Source organism: Hyperoodon ampullatus, assembly GCF_949752795.1.
Source record: "Hyperoodon ampullatus genome assembly, chromosome: X".
Lineage (NCBI taxonomy): Eukaryota > Metazoa > Chordata > Mammalia > Artiodactyla > Ziphiidae > Hyperoodon > Hyperoodon ampullatus.
This window is the reverse complement of record NC_136913.1, coordinates 1,848,363-1,869,556: the sequence shown is the minus strand read 5'-3', so window position 1 is coordinate 1,869,556 and position 21,194 is coordinate 1,848,363.

The following is a 21,194-nucleotide window of genomic DNA, read 5'->3' as shown; positions in this document are numbered from 1 at the left end:
ACGTAGAACCATGACCACTTCCAGGGTGAAAATAGTCTCTGCTTTATTTTACATCTCTTCACCATCTGTGCTTTTTCTTGGCCGCCTATGGCTGTTTCCATCTGATGTTCCTTTTGACTATCCCACACAAATATTTGTCCTCTGTATTTATTTTCCTACCCCTTGATTATATTTGTGTGTCCACCCCTCCAGCTGTTTGTTTCATGTGTGCAAAATCTTATATAAATGGCTTTTTCCCTTCCTGTGTCTCTTAAACTCAGATATATTCAGTAGGAGCTAACCCAAGCACGTGGTTACTTTAACATAAGCTTGGTGAAATCACATGCCCAAGCATTTACACGGACATACAAATGATGACGGAGCTCATTCACCTTTAATTCTCCTTTATTGTAGGTAGACATTGCATTTCCTTCTTTCTCTGCATGCAGTGAGGTTATAGGGACTTCAGTTGTAGGGCAGGAAGGGACTTGCAAGCTACTAATTATGACAAGGGGCCCCAGAGAACTGAAGGAAAGGACATCTGAAGAAAGAGGAAACTCTGGGATTCCCATACAAATTCACACACTCAGGACAGACCCAATGAGTCCCCCAGAGCCCCTCAGAAATTTCTGAATCGCTCTCTTGTTTAATTTAGGCAGGATATGACAAGACCCATAACTTTTTGTGTTTTATTTGATTGCCCAAAACTGTAAGGTAAGGTAAAATCCACATACAATGTTCAAGAGAGAGGAAAGAATTCTGTCCAATTACGCTACCAAATGAAAATTCAAGACTTCTCCCATGTGTGCATAGAACCAGGCAAAACATTTTTTGCTTATTATATTAGGCCCTGCCTCCTTTGATTTTTCTAATAGCTCTGTCTGCACAAGGCATTTGTCCAAAATTATTTTGGTCTTCGCCACTTGTACGTAGGAAATGCAATCAAGCAAAAGAGCAGAGATAATAAACCATGAATTGTATACTCAAGTAGCCTTCTTCTTATTTCCTAAATAAGACCACTCACCTAGGACATTTAACATCTATGAAATCTCAGCTCCGAGGAGATTTTAAGGTGTCTCAGAACACATGATTGGCTAGGGATAGAGTGAGTGTAAGGTCACTGACCCTAAAAGTCAACAGCAGACTCTGGGGTCTCCTTAAGCAAGGATGGAGTGAATGACCAAGGGGTTGCAATCCAGGACCCTCCCTCCCTCATATCCTGCCTGAACTTGGAATCTCTGAGCTACGCTGATGTTAAGACCTAATTCACGAGGATGTTGGAATAATTAAATGAGGTAATGTCAATAAAATGTCGGACACATGGCGGCGGTTCAAGCATTGCTTTGATCAAAGAAAGAAACGTTTCCTTTCCAAGAAAAGAATTTGGTATATTACTTCAAAAATTGATTATCAGCCATGTACTGGAGGATTCCAACTCTATGACATTCTAGGAAAGGAAAACTATGGAGACAGTAAAATTATCAGTGGTTGCCAGGGGTTAAGAAGGGAACAGGGATGAATAGGTGGACCACAGGGGAATTTTAGGGCAGGGAAAATACTCTGATACTGTAATGTCATTACACATCTGTACAAACCCATAGAATGGACAACACCAAGAGTGAACCTTAAGGTAAACTATGGCCTCTGGGTGATGATGACGTGTCCATGTAGGTTCATCACTCATAAAGAATGTACCATCTGGTGGGGATAGTGGGGGAGATTGTGCATGGGTGCTGGGGTGTAAGGGATGTAGGGAAAATCTCTGTATCTTCTGCTCAATTTTTAAAAAATGTTTGGTCACACTGCCCGCGGCATGTGGGATCCTAGTTCCCCGACCAGGGCTCGAACCCGCGCCCCCCTGAATTGGAAGATGGAGTCTTAACCACTGGACCTCCAGGGAAATCCCTTTTCTGCTCAATTTTTCTGTGGACATAAAACTGCTCTAAAAAGTAAAGTCTACTAACAATAATAATAATACAATTTATTATCTGTGAAAACTTTGATGTATATTGGAAAACGTGTCGTACCCGATGCCAAGCAAGATCCGGGACTCACACCAGTCATTTTGCATATTTGTTGATTCATTTGGCAAACTCGACCTAGGTGTTTATTATGGGATACGAACTCTGCGTGCAAGGCATACAAGACAGAAAGCCCTAAGGACCTACCCTATGACACAGGGAACTCTGCTCAGTGCTATGTAACAACCTAAATGGGAAAGGAATTTGAAACAGCATAGATGCATGTATATGTATAACTGAATCACTTTCTTGTACCCCTGAAACTAACACAGCTTTGTTAATCAACTATACTCCAATATAAAATAAAAAGTTAAGAAAAAGAAAGTCCTCCGTGTTTCCCTACATCTATGTGTAAAACAAACTCTAAATAAAATCACATATATTTTTAAAAACGGCTTAACTTTTTGACTGTATGACTTTTTTTTCCTCACCGTAACTGGTTCGATGACGCAGTTCTGCTTCACCAGAAGGGATTTCTGTGTTCAGCAGGCTTAGTATATTCAAATGTGTTCACTTCAATCTGATTGACTTGTGAATGAATGATGCTACTAAATACCACGTTGGTTACTTATGGGGTATTCTATGAATTTCCCTGTGGGTCTCTATGAGGCATAAAGAACAGGGACCCATCTAGAGCTGAGTCAGGGGGACTGCCTGGCCGAGGGCTGAGGTCACGCAGGGCAGAGACTCAGCCAGGACAGTTGCTACGGAAGCTGAAACCCAATCCCATTGCCCTCCGTCCACCATAAGGCAGCTTCTGCATTTACTTTTATGGTCTCATCGTAACTGATGCTCTTCCTGGTGTAAATATGCACCTCACTGCAGAGAACAGCCAGGTGTGAGGGCTCTGGGTGTGAAAAGTCTGAGACTACCCCGTGCACCTGAGAAAGAGGATGGCCAGCAGATGCAGGGGTATGTGGAAAGTTTAGGTTCAGTATACTTATTCCCTCCTTTATCTTGTTGGCCAAATGTTTTGTGTTATCTATTTATATCTATCTATCTATCTATCTATCTATCTATCTATCCATCATCTAATATCATTAAGTTATTTGTCATTTGTCATCTACCTATTATCCGTCTTCTAGCTACCTGTCATCCATCTATCTATCTACCTACCTATCTGTCATCTCTCTATCTCCCATCTATTTATCTATTCATCCATCCATTCTTCCATCCCACTTGTCCAGCCATTTATCTATCCTATCTATCTGTCTATCTATCATCTATCTCTATCTATGTCTATCCCTATCTCTATCTATCTATTTATCGCCCTCTATCTATGTCTTGTCTAACTATTTATCTGTAGAAATTCATCACATTTCCAAGTGACCACATGGACACAAACATGAAAAATCGAATAGCCACTGCATTTCCAAGAGAATGTGCTGTGTAGGATGCTTTTGCAAAGAGTTCACATTCTTGTCCCTTCAGGAATTGATCAGAGCCCTTCAGCACGGAAGCCAGCTAAGCTGTAATTCCATTTGGACTCAATAAACAATTCCATAACTGCAAAAACAGCAAGTGAGTCTAGATTTCATGCACAACGTCACAAGATCTGGGATATGCATTAACTAGAGGCAATGATTAACTTAACATTTGTCTGATATAAATAAAATTTGCCATAGACCTTTAAAAAAATCTAGCTGTAGTTTCATCATCAAATTTTAAAATGACTCTCACCTGATTTTGATAAAAGTCATGGACATCTTATGGTTTATGGTATATCCATCTGTTCAGAGTTCTTCCAACATTTTAGCAATTTCCGTTAATATTTCAACTCTACAGCTGATGATTAGAGAACTATAGAGTTTAGACTCTGAGTTGATCCCGCTGTTTCAAAAGCACCAGTTGGGCTTATACTATTTGAAATAGAAGAATTTTTTTTCATTGGAGTGGAATTTCCACTTGGTTTTTGAAAATCTGCTCTGATCCATGATGTGAGAGATAATATACATCCTCTAGAATTGGAGTTGTGTGTATACCAAGCATTGGAAAACCCAGAAAGGCATGATGACCAAGAATGTTTATTTAATTTTACCAATAACCTGTATTGATAGACACATTTCTTTATACACAGAATCCCACACGGATGTGTAAAGCATGGGTCCCTATGGGTTTCCTGTGCTCTGATATTGCAGAGATCAATCAGATTAACATAGGATATAAGAGGAGTTTCAGAGAACCATTGCAGAGTCACCTTGAACTAAGATGGCACTTTTATATTTCCAGCCACACTTTTCCTGCCAATATCAAGCAGTTTACTCCAAATTTTAGAATTCTTTCCTTTACCAAAAAAAAAAAAATGCACTTTACTTTCCTTTATCTCTGAACCAGCAAGCTTTGTTTTTAATGAAAGAAATCTTGAAAATTACTCTCTGTTCATTTTCCTAGCCGTGTCTACCCAGCTACGTTTTCCATTGACGTAGATGTCCATGTGGAATTCTGCTCACTCTCCCTCTTGGAAATTATATTTCTTTTGCTGTTTCTGAAGCATGAAAGGTGTCTGGTGAGCCATCAGGAGGTAGTGAGATTTTTAATGACTTTTAAGATTTCCCTTTACTGCATCCAAGACTCAAATCAAACATGGAACAGTCGATTCCTTGCTGTTTATTGTAAAGATTCATTAAGCAAATCTAGGGAAATTTTATTGTGCTAAAATACCAAGTGGTATGTCAGGAATAACATTATTATTATTGCTGCCTTTTCAACCTTTAAAAACACACAGAAACCCACCTTAATCCACTGGCCGCCAGGCAAATACCTAATATGGAAACTGTCGTGGTTTGAGTGGTGACTCCTAAAAAAATATGTCCAGGTTCTAAGCCCAGAACTTTTGAAAGTGACTTTATTTGGAAAAAAGATTTTTGCAGATGGAATAAAGTGAAGGATTTTGAAATGAGGTCATCTGGATGAGGGTGGCCCTAAATCCAATGACAGGATGCTTCTAAGAGACAGAAGAGGAGAGACACAGACACAGAGGAGAAGCCCCGGGAAGACAGAGGCAGAGACGGGAGGGAGGTGGCCACAAGTCCAGGGACGCCTGGAGCCCCCAGAAGCTGGAAGAGGCAGGAAGGACCCTCCCCTGGAGCCTCAGGAGGGAGCGTGGGCCTAGGACACCTTGACCTCAGACGTCTGGTACCCAGGACTGGGGAGGATGGATGCCTGTGGTTTTAAGCCCCCAGTTTGTGGTCATTTTTGTTACAGCCACCCCAGGAAACGCATACAAACACTTTCTTGGAACTCTTGGAGCTCCTTTTAAGTTTTTAGCTACGCCCGTCTCCTTGGTCCCTTGACGCAGAAACCTCTCCTGGAAAAGAGGAAGGCTGTGTGGCTGTTTTGAAGTGACACTGTGTATGTCTGGGCTTCATCGGCACTTTCAGATGCTACTGCCTCTCAAAGAAGGTGTGTGGGGACTGCCAGCGGAGTCTTGCTTTCCTGACATAATAAAAATTGTCCCCCATATGCTCTCCTCTCTGCTACATCTACCACTCATAGAATTGCACACAGAAAAGAATGGAGACAATACATCTGTCTACCAACTTCCAACTGTCAGAGATGCTTCCTGTAGGAAATTAACCAGGCAGGGTAGAATGCATTCCCTTTAACAGAAAGTAGGAAAAGCAGATGCACATGGGAAAACAAATCATGTTTAGAATGAGTAAGTATGATGTGTTTAGTGTATAAGTTTTTCCCAACGGATTGTGGTTTTTGGACATTTATAGATCCAATTTGCTGTCATCCTAATAATGAGAAGGTGTGCCTTCAATCCAGGAGCAAGTCTGATTTTGAAATCATTGCAGTAACACTGGTGCTCTCCATATTTTTTGGATCCATCTCCTAAAGTAAAGGAAATAAAAGCAAAAGAAAACAAATGGGACCTAATCAAATGTAAAAGCTTTTGCACAGCAAAGGAAACCATGGACAAAATGAAAAGAAAACCTACGGAATGGGAGAAAATATTTGCAAATGAGGTGACCGATAAGGATTTAACATCCAACATACATAAACAGCTCATACAACGCAACATCAAAAAGACAAACAACCTGATTGAAAAATGGGCAAAAGAACTGAATAGACATTCTTTCAAAGAGGGCATGCAGATGGCCAACAGGCACATGAAAAGATGCTCAACACCGCTAATCATCAGGGAAATACAAGTGAAAACCACAATCAAGTATCATCTCACCCCTGTCAGGATGGCCATCATCAAAAAGAACACAAATAACATGCTGGAGAGGATGTGGAGAAAAGGGAACCCTCTTGCACTGTTGGTGGGAATGTAAACTGGTGCAGCCACTATGGAGAACAGTATGGAGGTTCCTTAAAAAACTAAAAATAGAGCTACCATATGACCCAGCAATTCCACTCCTGGGTGTATATCTGAAAAAACACTGGCGCTCCCTCTTCTATTCTTGTGTCCCCTGGCTCTTGTGGGATAACACAAGCATTCTGCAAATTCTTCTTCAGCTTTGAGAAGGGCCCCCAAGTGGTGTCTCCTGGGCTCACATACAAAGCAGATCCACGTGGATTCAGAATTCGCCCCCCTCTCTTTGTTGTTTGCTCTGTGACGGAACCAACGAAACCAAGTCCAAACCCAATGTCTAGCAGAGGGTGTGATGAAATGGCTCTTTCCTCTCTCTTTAGACCTTCTTACCATTCCCCATAAAGACTAGAGGTATAGATCAAAACCTACAGTAACAGTATGAGCCCATTCACCGAACATCCTCACATCATAGCTTTGGGGATGTTCAAATGACTTTACATCGTAGCGCGTTCAAATGACTTTACATCGTAGCTCTGGGGGTGTTCGAATGACTTTACATCGTAGCTCTGGGGGTGTTCGAATGACTTTACATCATAGCTTTGGGGATGTTCAAATGAGTAACGTGATAATATGTTATCAGTTGGAGGTATAACAATCAACATGCAACTCTTATAGACTCCTCAGGCTTGAGTAGACTTTTATTCAATTTTTGGTCAAGTGTGGAGGGCTATCTTCAAGAAAACGTTGGAAACAGAAAAGGTAAAGAGATGGGGAATGTGACTAGGAAGAAAGAATGCTGAGGGGTGAATGTAGCTGGAGAGAGTGAAATCAAGACATGACCCAGCAACTCCTCTCCTGGGTATATATCTCCCCAAAATGAAAACACTAATTTGAAAAGATACACGCACCCCAATGTTCGTAAGAGCACTGTTTACGATGGCCAAGATATGGAAGCAACCTAAATGTCCATCAGCAGATGAGTGGATAAGGAAGATGTGGTACATGTATACAATGGAATATTACTCAGCCATGAAAAAGAATGAAATGTTGCCATTTGGAACAATGTGGATGGAACGCTAGGGCATTATGCTGCTTCGTGACATAAGTCAGACAAAGAAAGACAAATACTATATGATATCACTTATGTGTGGAATCTAAAAAACACAACAAACTAGTGAGTATAACACAAAAGAAGCAGGACTCACAGATACAGAGAACAAACTAGTGGTTCCCAGTGCGGAGAGGGAAGGAGGGAGGGGAGAGATGGGGGAGAGGAGTAAGAGGTACAAACTATTATGTACAAAATAAATAAGCTACAAGGATATATTGTACAGCACAGGGAATAGAGCCAATATTTTATAGTAACTCTAAATGGAGTAAAATCTATAAAAAGATTGAACCACTATACTGCACACCTGAAACTAATACAATATTGTAAATCAACTGGACTTCAATTTTATAAAGGTACAAACTTCCAGTTCCTAGATAAATAAGTACTAAGGATGCAAGGTACAACATGATAAATATAATGAACACTCCTGTATGTTATACATGAAAGTTTGTTAAGACAGTAAATTCTAAGAGTTCTCACCACAAGGAAAATATATTTTTTTTCATTTAATTTTATGTCTATGAGATGACTGATGTTCACTAAACTTATTGTGATAATCATTTCATAACGTATGTAAATCATTACACTAAACGTATACAGTGCTGTATATCAATTATATCTCCATAGAGCTGGAAGGAAAAAAAAAAAGCGGTAAGCAGTGAGATCTGTAGAAACGTTCCCACCGACCACTTTCGTGAACTTGCCTCAAGCCATAAAATCAGTGACAGACAGAGCCAGGAGTGGAGTTCACAATCCCCCAGAGTCCAGTTAGCCATGCATTACAGGAAACCATGGCAGTTCTTGACTTAATTTTTGGAAAAGAAATATGGTCCGGATTATACTTACTACCTGTCCAAGCCAGAAGTTTTGTCCATATCACCCTAAGGAAATGCCCTGTGAAAGGACAACCCCCAGATCTGGAAGTTATTTCTCTGCAATTTGGTGGGAGACCACAGGCTTCACCTGATCAGACTACTTCCCTACAGCAGCCCCATAAAATTCCCCCAGATCCTGAGGTGGGGATTAGCTCCTTAGTCAGCCTTGATGTGGTTCCATTATGGCCCTTTATTAATGGACCAAAAGCTCAAAGAAGACCCTTCATGAGAGTACAGCTTCTTTCTCAAACATGGTACAGAAAAAGGAAGAAAGGAAAATATTGAGGTAGATTCATCCAAGGGTGTGGCTCTAATCTACTCTCTCTGTCTTGTTGCTTTAACCTAAATATCTCCCCCAACCAGCCTAAACCCTTCCAGCTCTGATGCCAGGGGCCAGACTAAAGGTTTTATCATCTCTTACTTTCCTGATTGCAATGCCTTTCTCATTGGCATCTCCTCAAGACCCACTCTTGTTTAGTCCAAAACCCACTTGACAGCCAGGAGGGTGTAACTATATATCCGTCCATCTTGCATCCTATGGAAACTCACTTCTCCCAGCATTCATTAGGTAGGAACTGTTCAAGTCCTTAGCACACTCTCCTAAGTGTTTGTTGAATGAATACATAAAACAGGTGAAAAACCGGCTTCAAAGCTGCCTTGAATTCATGAGCGAAAATAATGACGTCAAAACAGATGTGGTCATAAGTCGTGTAAATAAGAATTCTTTCATCATCTTGAGCCCTGGAATCATGCATAAGAAATGGTTCTCTGCATGTGATTAATTTCTACTCCTCTGGAATCTCAATTCCATGCAATGAAGTTGGGTTTGGAGGTCGTTGTCTGTTTTGAATTGTATTTACTTGCCTCTTTCACGAGGGTTGTTTTCTGGTAGCACTAACAGGACTTCTTTATCATGAATATCATGGAGAGTTCTTTGAAGTACCTGAAAAAGAAAAAAAATGTCATATTGCCAATAGGAAAAAAAAAAGAGGTGTGGTCATATTCTAAGAGCTGAAATGTAGAAACAGCTTCTGAATTTTTCTCCTAAAATGCCACCAGGAGCCACCACTTTACTACCCTCCTAGAAAAGTATTTTATCTAAGATCACCATATAATGCTCAGTTCCGTGTCACAATGCCGTTTCATGATCTAGCTACAGACAGCTCTGCTAACATAACAAAAATTGCTCTACAGAAACACTTTTATGAGATTTTGTCCATAGCGCAGTAACACTAAGGAAGGAGTCCTTTGGGCAACATATTTGGGTACCATGACTATATTTGTTTACCCAAAATATTAAATATTCTTAATTAAATTGGCAATGATTTTCTGGGGGAAAAAAAGAGAGATGGTCAGTTCCTGATTTTACCTGGTCACGCATCAGTCCCTTTACCTACCTAAAGTTAGGTAATAACTTTATCGGCACAGACGGCAAATGATGTTGAACTTACTCTGTTCTTCAAAGGAGCATCGGTTGGCATTCTTGGAGCCTCAGAGGAGAAATAAAGAGTGACCTTGTTGAATTCACGTCCTCAGAAGGCAAGAGCCAATTTGAACTAGCACAGGACATGATCAAGGAAACCAACAGGTGTGGCCGGAACCAGTCCCCGCAACTGCTTCTTTCTCATCTCCAGACCAACGGGGTCCTCACATCCAGCCTCCCCTTGGTATTCCCACTTGGGTCTCTTGATGAGAGCATCTCGAACTCAGAGCCTGCCATGTGTAGGTTTTTCCCTTGAGCGCCATCTTTGCAAATGGCACCAGCATCCCTCCAGTGGCTCAAACAAGAAAACAAGAAGTCATCAGTGATCAGTATCCTGTCCGTTCTTCTGCACCCCAGCCCACGATCAATGACCAGCAAGTCTGGTTACTCCTATTGCCAATATGGGTCTCAAATATATGGGAGACTGGCTCCACCCACACCAGTTGGTTTCCTTAGTCATGGCGTTCTTTGCCATTTCTAGTGCTGTTACTCCGGGCAGGTCTACCAGCCTCGCCCACGTAGCCTACTGTTGCCAGCACGTCTCCGATGTACTGGGTATTACTTCCCACCACCCCTTCTCTGCATCTCCCCACGTGGCAGCTAGAATGAGTGTCAGGAAAGCCATGCTTTCCTTATAACCCACCAAGGTCTTCCCTTCCCATTTAGAACATCCTATAAGCTGTTCCTCATAATCTTCAGGACCTCAACCATCATTCTCCCATTTTACAAAGACCAGCACAGAGTTGCTGGAAGCCACACCGCTTTGGCCATAAAGCCTAGTTTCACGTCTTTTCCTCCACTCCCGGCTCTTTGCAATGCTGTCTCTGTCCCGTCTTTCAGTGCTCAGCCGAAATAAAGCTCTTACCTTAAACATGAAAAGTCTAGGAACGGGTCTGTGCTTGTCCAGCCCCACCTAAAATTTCAGAGATGCTTGTGATAAGGACCGAAGCTTGTCCAAGAAGGCCACTTCGGATTCTAGGAGAGATTCAGAGGGCTGACACCCACCAGCAGGGCAGGCTTTGTGATGTGTGCCCTAAAGTGTCCTGCACGGTCCCCCTCTTAGAAGGGCCTCCTTGCACTTGGCTTAATACTCTGCCATCACCATCCCAAAATTATTAAGCCTTCTTAAAGAAGGAGCCTGGCGTTTCCATTCTACACTGGACCCTGCAAATTACACAGCCAGTCCTGACCACAAAGCAGGGCAGACAAGGATTGAACTTGTCTGGGGCATAATCATTCAGTTTGAGAACCAGCATGGGTTTAAAGATATGAAACAATGCCCTCAAATGTGTGTGTTGCTTGTGTCTAGATTTTTGGAACATTCCTTCAACAGGGACCTAAATTTTGCTCTCCGGGTGAAAGTTAGGAAGTTTGAATCACTGATTAAAATTCTGCCAAAAAAGCAGGGATTTCTTGGCGGTTTAAAGAAAGGATACAGGCGACGGAGATGTAGGGGCAGGGGGTGTTTTGCATTTTCTGAGTGGAAGTTTGCTTGCCTGTTGTCTAAAGGCAATGGAAAATTGAGTAGGACATTTCTGGGGCAGCAGCAAGAAGCCTCCTGAATCCGAAATCTGTATCTTCCGTTCTGCCACAACCTGCTGGCCATCCTGGAAAATGCGGCTGGAAAATGTCCATTGCTCCATCCAGAGGTGGCTGGACTATTGTCCCTCAGCCAAGAACCTTCACCTCAAGGAATCCAGGCAACCCACGCAGACTGTACTTTTCGGAGATGCGGGCTCTTCTGAATCTCCCCCTGTTTTCTGGAACAGTGTTAAGGAAGCTCCTCCTGGCCAGAGGCTGGACTTTCCAAAGCCATTTGCTCTGAGTTACCAAGGATCACATAATCCCAGCCCTGGGAGTCTTTACCATCTGGAAGTCCATCCTGGAGTTAGACTTGTCTCCTGAAACCCAGGAGCCTCCAAAGTCAAGTTTCATCAAGGGGGTCTAATGGTTGCATTCACTCATCAGTAACACACCTACGAATGCCTTGAGTGAGAATGTAAGCTCCACTCGTGTAGAGACCTCCTTAACCACAATAAACACAAATACTGTGTCTGTCACAGTTTGAATGGATAAAGAAATGGTTCAGGAGAATAAGGAATAGGGACCAAGTTTGGACCAGGGAAAGCAAAGCACAAGAGTTAAAAAGAAGCAAGAACTTAGAATCAGAAATGAGCATGGGAACGTAAATTGTCAGGAACTCACAGAAATATTGGGGGAGATACTGGACTTCCCACTGGACCTGAGATGGGAGAGAAAGTTTTTGCTTCAAGTTTCCAATGTTAGAATGACTTCATCTAACATTGAGATTTTTCTTTCTCTGCTTATATATAATTTTACAAAAAATGTGTAATGGTCATCATGCTATGCCATAACTATTGGAACATGTTCTTTTCACTTAGAAGTAAATACGGATTTACATTTTAAAAAGTCAAGTTTCATAAAAAAAAAAATTGGATTTTCAAATGCCATTCCAGGTAGAGGCACTGTTTCCTTAGATAATTTGTATCCAAGATCAGAAGAAGGGATACTTATGGCAGCGAAGCATATTGGAATTACTTGTGTGCAAATCTCACCTCCAATTCTTGTTTGTTTTGTTTTGTTTTTTCATTCCTGGAACAAGAGAGTCTCAAGACGGAAGAAAGGATGCACCTTTGTTCTACACCCAGCTCAGTGCCCGGATTCATCTAAGTGCTCAATTAATGCTCTCCAGCGATGGGATGAATGAATCGAATACACTGTAATCAATATATTATTACTCAGAAAAATCCAGATATTAAATCATGCACTTCGATTATTCCCTCTGTCTTTCTGTGACTTTTGCTTTCTGCTATTCCTATCAGAACATTTACATCATACATCCTATCCCACCAAAGTTATTACCGGTTTGAGGGGTGTCTATAAATTATATTCTTTAAGATGCACAAGGTGGGGGTGAACTTCTTAATCCAATTGAAGGTGGAAAGTTGTAAAGTGTGTCTGTCCCTTGCAAATTCCTTTTTTAGGAATGAAGTTTAAACTGACTTGTCACGGTCAGCTGCATGACCCCAGCAAGCCCCTGGTAGTCCCAGAATCCATGCCAAGATCCGTAAAAAGAAAAAAAAAAAAAAAAAACTTACGCTACCTTTATAGAAATGAAAGAAATGTAGACATTTAAAAAAGTTGTTTCAGGATTTTGAGTCAGACAAGTTCGCAGCTATATGAGTGTGCCCCCTAGTGGTTAAATAATCTAATGATTGAAAACACCTAGTGGGCTTCCCTGGTGGTGCAGTGGTTGAGAGTCCGCCTGCCGATGCAGGGGACATGGGTTCGTGCCCCGGTCTGGGAAGATCCCACATGCCGCGGAGCGGCTGGGTCCGTGAGCCATGGCCGCTGAGCCTGCGCGTCCGGAGCCTGTGCTCCGCAACGGGAGAGGTCGCAACAGTGAGAGGCCCGCATACCGCAAAAACAAACAGACAAACAAAAAACACCTATTGCCCAGTAAGTCTTTCAATTATTGGCTGTTGGGGATGGGAGAAAATAATTTTTTTGTATGTATATAAATACTTTTTCAAGAGAAGTTTTAGGCTCACAGCAATATTGAGAGGAAGATACAGAAAAAAATTTAAAGTAACTATATTTGCAGCCAGAATTTTATAATTTATACCTTCATTTTGGGACAATGGTTAATTAGTGATCCATTTTAGAGTGTTTTGACGAATGGCAAAGGTTTGTATCATTTTGATATGTGATATACCTTCCATTTAAATTTTTTAAAATTTTTATTGGAGTATAGTTGATTTACAATGTTGTGTTAGTTTCAGGTGTACAGCAAAGTGAATCAGTTATACATATACACATATCCACTCTTTTTTGAGATTCTTTTCCCATAGAGGTCATTTCAGAGTATTGAGTAGAGTTCCCTGTGCTATTCAGTAGGTTCTTATTAGTTAGCTATTTATATATAGTAGTGTGTATGTGTCAATCCCAATCTCCCAATTTATCCCTCCCCACCCTTTCCCCCCTTGGTAACCATAAGTTTGTTTTCTACATCTGTGAGTCTATTTCTGTTTTAAAGTATCTTCAAAGCAGCTATTTATCTAGTGCTCCATACGGGGCTGCATGCTAAGTCTTTTCTAGGAGTCATCTCTGTGAATCTTCCCAACAATCCCATGATGTGGGCACTGTTTTTACTGGCATTTTACGAATGCAATTGAAGCAGAAATTTGCCCCGAGTTACTTGGCTGACAAGAAGCACAGCTGCTATTGAATCCAGCCTGTCAAATGTTTTAGACCTTTTTTTTTTCGCATCTCTATAGATACCACTATGCAGAAAAGAGAACGTTTCCTATCTCTAGAAGGCTTGTTTTTCTTTTGTTGTATGATTTCACTTATTAAAGAATAAAAGTAGAATGTCCTTCCAGTATATTCTGTACAACTATGAAATTCATTTAAATTCTTTTAGAAAGAGCAATTCCAACTTTAAAAAAAACAACAACTGCTGGGCAGCTAACATACTCTGGTTCTCAGATTTTTTTTAAAAAACGAGGCAAGATTATATAGTGAGAGTAGGGAAAGCAACAGGAAGTGAAATCACTCATGACAATCTGTCATATTAGCCATTATGCATTTCACCATCTGCAACCGAAAAGTCAAGTCAATAAATAAAAATAAAAAAGACTTCCAAGGACTGCCTGAGAACGTTGCTAGAATATTTAGCCCTCTGTTCATTTCGTGTAAAAAATAAAGTATAAATAAGGAGGTGAAGGGGCTGGTGTGTAGTCAGGTGCGTTCACAGGTATGTACTCAGAGGGGGCACCGACTTCGTGGTATTTTCTTACAGCAGCTCTAAGAAACCAACACACTAGCTCATAAATGAATGTCTTTGTTTGACCAAAATGGTACAGTTATGGCTTGAATTGTGTCCTCTTCCAAAAGACGCTGAAGTCCTAACTAACACAACATTGTAAAGCAACTATACTCCAACAAAAATTAATAAAAATAAATAAATAGCCAAGAAAGTAAAAAAAAAAATCTATGGCCCAAATATCCTGTCTTTGAGAATCTTGAAAATGATCCTCCATGGTCTTCTAACAAAATTTTACTTTTGGAAAATCTGAAACAATTTTGACTTTCTTTCCTTCAGGAGTGCCCAAGTACCCAAAGGATTTTCTTTCCATTTTTTCTTTAAAGTTCAGTAGATCTACAAGAATATATCTTCCAGTTAGTCACTTTGTGTGGATTTTCCCAGGTACGTGGTGTTTCTTTTCAATATGTAGTTTCATGTTTTGCTTTTATTTCAATGAAATTTTCTTGAAAGATTAAAAAAAAAAAAAAGACACTGAAGTCCTAATCCCCAGTACCTGTGAATGTGACTTTATTTGCAAATAGGGTCTTTGCAGATGATCAAGTCAAGATGAGGTCATTAGAATGGACCCTAATCCAACATAATGGGGGTCCTTATGAAAAGGGGAAATTTAGATGCATGCACACAGGAAGAGCACCATGTGAAGATGAAGGCAGAGATGGGGCTGATGTGTCTTCAAGCCAAGGAACACCAAGGATTACCAGCAGGCCCCGGAGGCTGGGGGAGATGCATGGAGCAGATTGTTCCTCAGAGCCTTTAGAAGGAAGCAACTCTGCTGAAACCTTGATTTGGGATATCTACCTCCAGAACAGCGAGAGGATGCTTTCTCTTGTTTTAAGCACCCAGCTTGGGGCACTTAGTTACAGCAGCCCTGGGAACTAAAAGCACCTTTTATCCATGCTTTTCCACACCCTGCAAGCATCCACTGGGTACCACGGCAGCCTCTGCCACAGAATGAGGATGCAGGAGATCAGCTTCTCTATCCTCTCGTACTGGCACCTCCACCGCTTCTCCCTGTATCACCAGCCGTGTGATGTAGAGCTCAGCAGGACCAGGGCACAGCCGGGTGCACACCAAGCTCTCGTTCACAGTCGAAGTCTGATGGGGGGACACCAAAGCCACGGCGGCCGAGTTACAAGGCCTCGTAGAGTCTTGTGAAGACCATGTGTTGTTTGTTTTGACTTCTGGGCAGTGTTCCCCAGTTAGAGCACTGGACAGGGAGCCGACTGCCAGGACAGAGTTCAACCTTGACTCAAAATCCGTCTTCCCTCCAATCCCAAAGTTCTATTGCCTGGTCCAGCTCATCCTTCTGGCTCTGTCCTTTGCCAGATGTATTTCTCCAGGGAGTACTATGCCCCCAGGCAACATTCAGCAATGCCTAGAGGCATTTCTGGTTGTCACGGTGTGGGACTGGGTGAGTCCTACCAGTAGTATCTGGTGGGTGGAGACTAGGAATGCTACTCAACACCTCACAGTGCACAGGACATGCCCTCTGTACACAGTGAAGAATTACCTGGCCCCAAACATCGGTAGGGCTGTCCTAGAGAGTATTGTCTCATCATTGAGCAGAGAAGAGTGCGTTGAATTTCAGGCAACCTGGGAGTTTTGACTTGGATCCCAGAAATGTGTCTCCTTTTCCTTGAAGTTGCACAAAATAACTGCAAACATCTTGACAATCTTCCCTCCTGAGCAGACCTGACCCAGAGCGGTAGGTATTCCTAAGTAAAAGGCAAATACGCTTTATTCTTTTAACCTGATAAATTCATAAAGAAGTTTTGCAGGGCTTCCCTGGTGGTGCAGTGGTTGAGAATCTGCCTGCCAGTGCAGGGGACACGGGTTCGAGCCCCGGTCTGGGAAGATCCCACATGCCGCGGAGCAACTAGGCCCGTGAGCCACAACTACTGAGCCTGCACGACTGGAGCCTGTGCTCTGTAACAAGAGAGGCCGCGATAGTGAGAGGCCCGCACACCACGATGAAGAGTGGCCCCCGCTCGAAGCAGCTAGAGAAAGCACTCGCACAGAAATGAAGACCCAACACAGCCAAAAATAAATAAATAAATTTATTTTTTTAAAAAAAGAAGTTTTGCAGCTGTGTAGTTCCAAGACGGATATTTGACAAGCATGAATCTCACATCAGAACACGTCAAAGTTCAGGCCACAGAGAGTGAAAATGCAAAATGGCTTTACAGATGGGTGTCTTTACACAATTCAGCACCTAGAAGTGGGCAGAAAGTTCCTCTTATTTGAAAAAGTCTTTGAGAAGAATCATTCTTACATAAGATGTCGACTGAAATATATGTTCTGAGAACATATAGAAAAATGTTTACATTAGCGAATAGAAAAGAAAAAAATTGGCATGCAGCCAAAAAGGAGTTTACACAGAGAGTCATGTTATCAGGTAATTAAACATCATTTGTGTCTAGAGGTAGTTACAGCTTAGTCAGAGCTATTTTCTGTCTTCTGTTTATTTTGTAGGCGGATGCCAGAGTGGGCAGAAACACGACATTTCAGGACTGTTCCAGAGGGATTGTCAAGGCAACTGCTTTCCTGCTTTGAGACACAGCCAGCAAATGCCCCGTCTGAATTGACCAGAGGCCAGGCGGGTTTCAACCTACTTGTGAATGAAAGACTCCTTGTTTCCAGCAAGGAGATCAGAGATCCCTCTGCAAGTGTTAACAGTTTGTAAATGAGAATAGAAGGTCTTCTGTAGAAACCGGAAAAGCACAGACAACAGACGCCAGGGACTTCCCGGCCCCTTCTCTGGACAACCTAACTTGGTTTCGGTAAGATCCTTGTTGCTTTGAAGAGTGAATCAGCCGGCACATGCGTGGACCGGAGAGAGGTCCTTGACTCAGAGCTGAGATCGTGTCTCCTGGCAAGAGGACCCAGAAGACTGGTCCCCCGGAGAAGCAGCCGTTCGCTTACCTGCAGCTGGCCTGGCCCAGAGACAGCCCTTCAGGTAACCGGCTTTTCTTGGGATGCTAGCGAGGCCGCTCCAGCCCAGCCAGCGACCCTTGGCAGCCTCCCTAAGTACGCGTGGCTGCAGGGCACACTGCAGCATCTGGCCGTATTTTAGAGGCAACTTTCTTAAAAATGGAAAGCAAAGATATCCATGTCAGATTTTTGCCTTGGGTGATTTCTACAAGGAATGCAGAATTAAGTTCAGAAAGAGAGGCAATGTAACTACATGAGACGCTAAGAGATTTTGGAGCATGTGGACTGGACGTTGAAGAGATGCTAAGATTAAAAACTGAACCGGGTTTGGGAACAGGGCCCAAGTGTAGTGGAGAAATGAGACATGCTGCCTGGGGTCTGGAGGACAGCGGGGAACCAGGGGTTGTAATTCTTTCTCCCCTGGAAGAGCATCAAAGGCTACATTATGGGTAATACTTCATTGCAGGGCTTTCTTTCTCTTTTTCTGTATCTTTTTTCTTTTAAATGGTCAAAGTATTTGACTTTTTTTTTTTGGTAAGTATTCTTTTTTTTTTCTCAAATCTTTATCGGAGTATAATTGCTTTACAATGGAGTGTTAGTTTCTGCTTTATAACGAAGTTAATCAGCTATACGTATGCATATATCCCCATATCCTCACCCTCTTGCGTCTCCCTGCCACCTTCCCTACCCCAGCCCTCTAGGTTGTCACAAAGCATGGAGTTGATCTTGTGCTTATTGAGATATAATTAGCAGGTAACATTGTGAGAGTTCGCTGAGTACAAAGGGTCAGTTTGATACATTTCTATGTTGCAATATGATTGCTACAATAGCGTTAGCTAATACTGCTCTCACCTCCCGTGTTTGCCATTGCTTTTTTGTGTTGAAAACAATTGAGATCTAGTCTCTTAGCAACTTTGACACTTAACATTACAGCAGTGTTGAGAGTAATCCCTGTGGGGTGGGTTAGCTCTCCGGAATGTATTCACCTACATGTTGCAAGTTTGCATCCTTCAACACCCACCCATTTCTCCTACCCTCCCACCCCCTGCCAACCACCACCCTACCTACCCTCTGCTCTTTCTTTGTCTCTTTCTTATGGAAAGTTTTCTCTGGTAGCAAGGAGCCACCATGAAGAAAAGCATGCAGTGTTCTAAGGGATAAGATGCTGTGTTCATTGGAACAGAAGAATATGCTCCTTCTGTGTAGCTAAATATAGAGAGACTATCACTTAAGAGGTAAGCCAAAGATTTGATAAAACTAAACCTCGTATGACGTTTCCACCATGCTCAAGCGGCGTATATACACTCAACTCTAACCCACCAGTAGAACAAATATAACCAGTCACATTTCCCAGAAAAGTCAGAAGAAGCCCATAATACGATTTTTCTGGGGGAAAAAAAAAAAGATTAAAATAGATGTAAAGAAAACAATCATATCTACTTGATACTATATTATATATTTTCATTTTTTTATATATGATTATTGTGTATTACATATTTTATATATACATGTATCTCTACATACATATACATAAATATATATTATTTCATCTATGAATACATATAAATAAAAATGTTCATATAGCCCTCCTGAGAGGTAAAGATTTGTAGCCAAAAATTGCAGAATGGAACCAATGAAAGGGTAGGGCGAATGCCGATGGTATGAAAAGAAAGCATTTCCAGCTTCTCTCTTCTGCTCAATTTGAGATACGCCATCCAAACTGTCTACATGTTAAAACAGGTCTAGAGGGCAAAGTCCGCAGTGTTCTGTTCTTCCATCAGAGAGTGACTAATTTCATTCACAACATACATCTTGTATGAGTCCAACTCCATGACATTCGGGAAAAGGTAAAATTATGGAGGCAGTAAAAGGATCAATGGTTGCCAGGAGTTAAGATGGGAACAGGGATGAATAGACAAAGCACAGGAGATTTTTAGGGCAGTGAAACTACTCTATATGATACTCTAATGGGCGGGGGTACCTGGCATTGTACCTTGTCCACCCATGGGATGTATAACACCAAGAAAGAACCCTAAGGCTAACTCTGGGCTTTGGATGATACAGAGAGCAAACAGACACAATCACCACGCAACAGGTCACCCACCTGTACACCAGCTACCAGAAGCGAAAAAGAGGCACCAAGCCAGGTAGCTCACACCTCACTAAAATCCTTCTTCGAAACGTATAAGGTAAATAAACAGCCTGTGCCTCGGTTCTGGACCTTACACAGTCACGGTAGGTCTCACCAGGAGGGATGGGACCCCTCAGCCTTTATCCCAAATGAAAACTTCCCCACTACAGAGGCAGTGGCCACAGAGAGCCATCCAAAGAAACCTGTCTGTGGGGTTTCTTGCTGCTCAAGCCTTGTCCCAGTTTCATGTAATGGTCATCCAGCTGACCACAGGTGCACTGCCCTGTCCTTGTGCTGAGAAGGACGCAGCTTGGGGAGGTGTGAGAAAGCACCTGAATTGCAAGGGAGCTTGGAAGGAACCACCTCTGTCTTGTGGGCAAAGGCTAATGTCCAGAGAACATGAAGAACCAGGAAACATCAGACTAGCTCAGAAGGAGAAGGATGGGAGCACACTGGGGCATTTCTCCTTGGAGAAGGCCCCCCATACAGTGGTCCACGCCACTGCACACACAGCCAGCCAGCAGCTAGTCTGCATCTTCCCAGGGGACAGCTTAGATGGAGAGGGTGTAACTCCGAAAGGCTGGATGCCCCCAGCTCGGAAGCTCGCCCACCACGCGAGCCAACTTCTCTTCAAACAACTCATGAGCAGAGCTTCTGGGTCACTGCAAAAGCCATGCCAGGTCAAGGGCCACTGACCCCCAGGAGCCCCAAGTTGGCTTCCCTCATGTCTTCACGGTTCCTCATGGCCACAAACAGGCTGCCAGGGACAAGCATTTTTACTACACATAATGTTGCCCAGTCACCCATTGACATTCTACCTTTATTGGGTTTCCAGGGAAACAGAGCTAGAAAGTTAGCCCAAGGTCTGATTCTCATGCATCAAGGGACAGGATTGCCAGTTATCTGCAGAAAGCAGCTGTTGTCACCACATGGCTTTATAGACAAGCAAATATACGTGTTCTTCCCCTTTCCTGTGTTTGTTTTGTAGGGACAGCAGCATACCACACACTCTCTCTTGACTCTTTTTTTTTTTTTTCATTTAAAATATATTGGATAAACAGAGAATGTGGTCCATCCACACAATGGAATATTATTTAGCCATGTCAGGGAATTCTGACACAGGCTACAAGGTGAGTGATCCTCGAGGACATTCACTAAGTGAAATAAGCCAGACACAAAAGGACAAATACTGTGTGATTCCACTTATAGGAGCTCTGTAGAGTCATCAGATTCATAGAGACAGAAAGTAGGATGATGGTCTCCAGGGGCTGGGGGAGCAGGATGGAGAGTGAGGGTTTAATGTGGACAGAGTTTCCATCTGGGAAGATGAACAAGTTCTAAACATGGATGGTGGGGATGGCTGCCTAATGATGTGGATGTGCTTCATGCCCCTGACCTGTACACTTAAAAATGGGGCTTCCCTGGTGGCGCAGTGGTTGGGAGTCCGCCTGCCGATGCAGGGGACGTGGACGCGGGTTCGTGCCCCAGTCCGGGAAGATCCCGCATGCCGCGGAGCGGCTGGGCCCGTGAGCCATGGCCGCTGAGCCTGC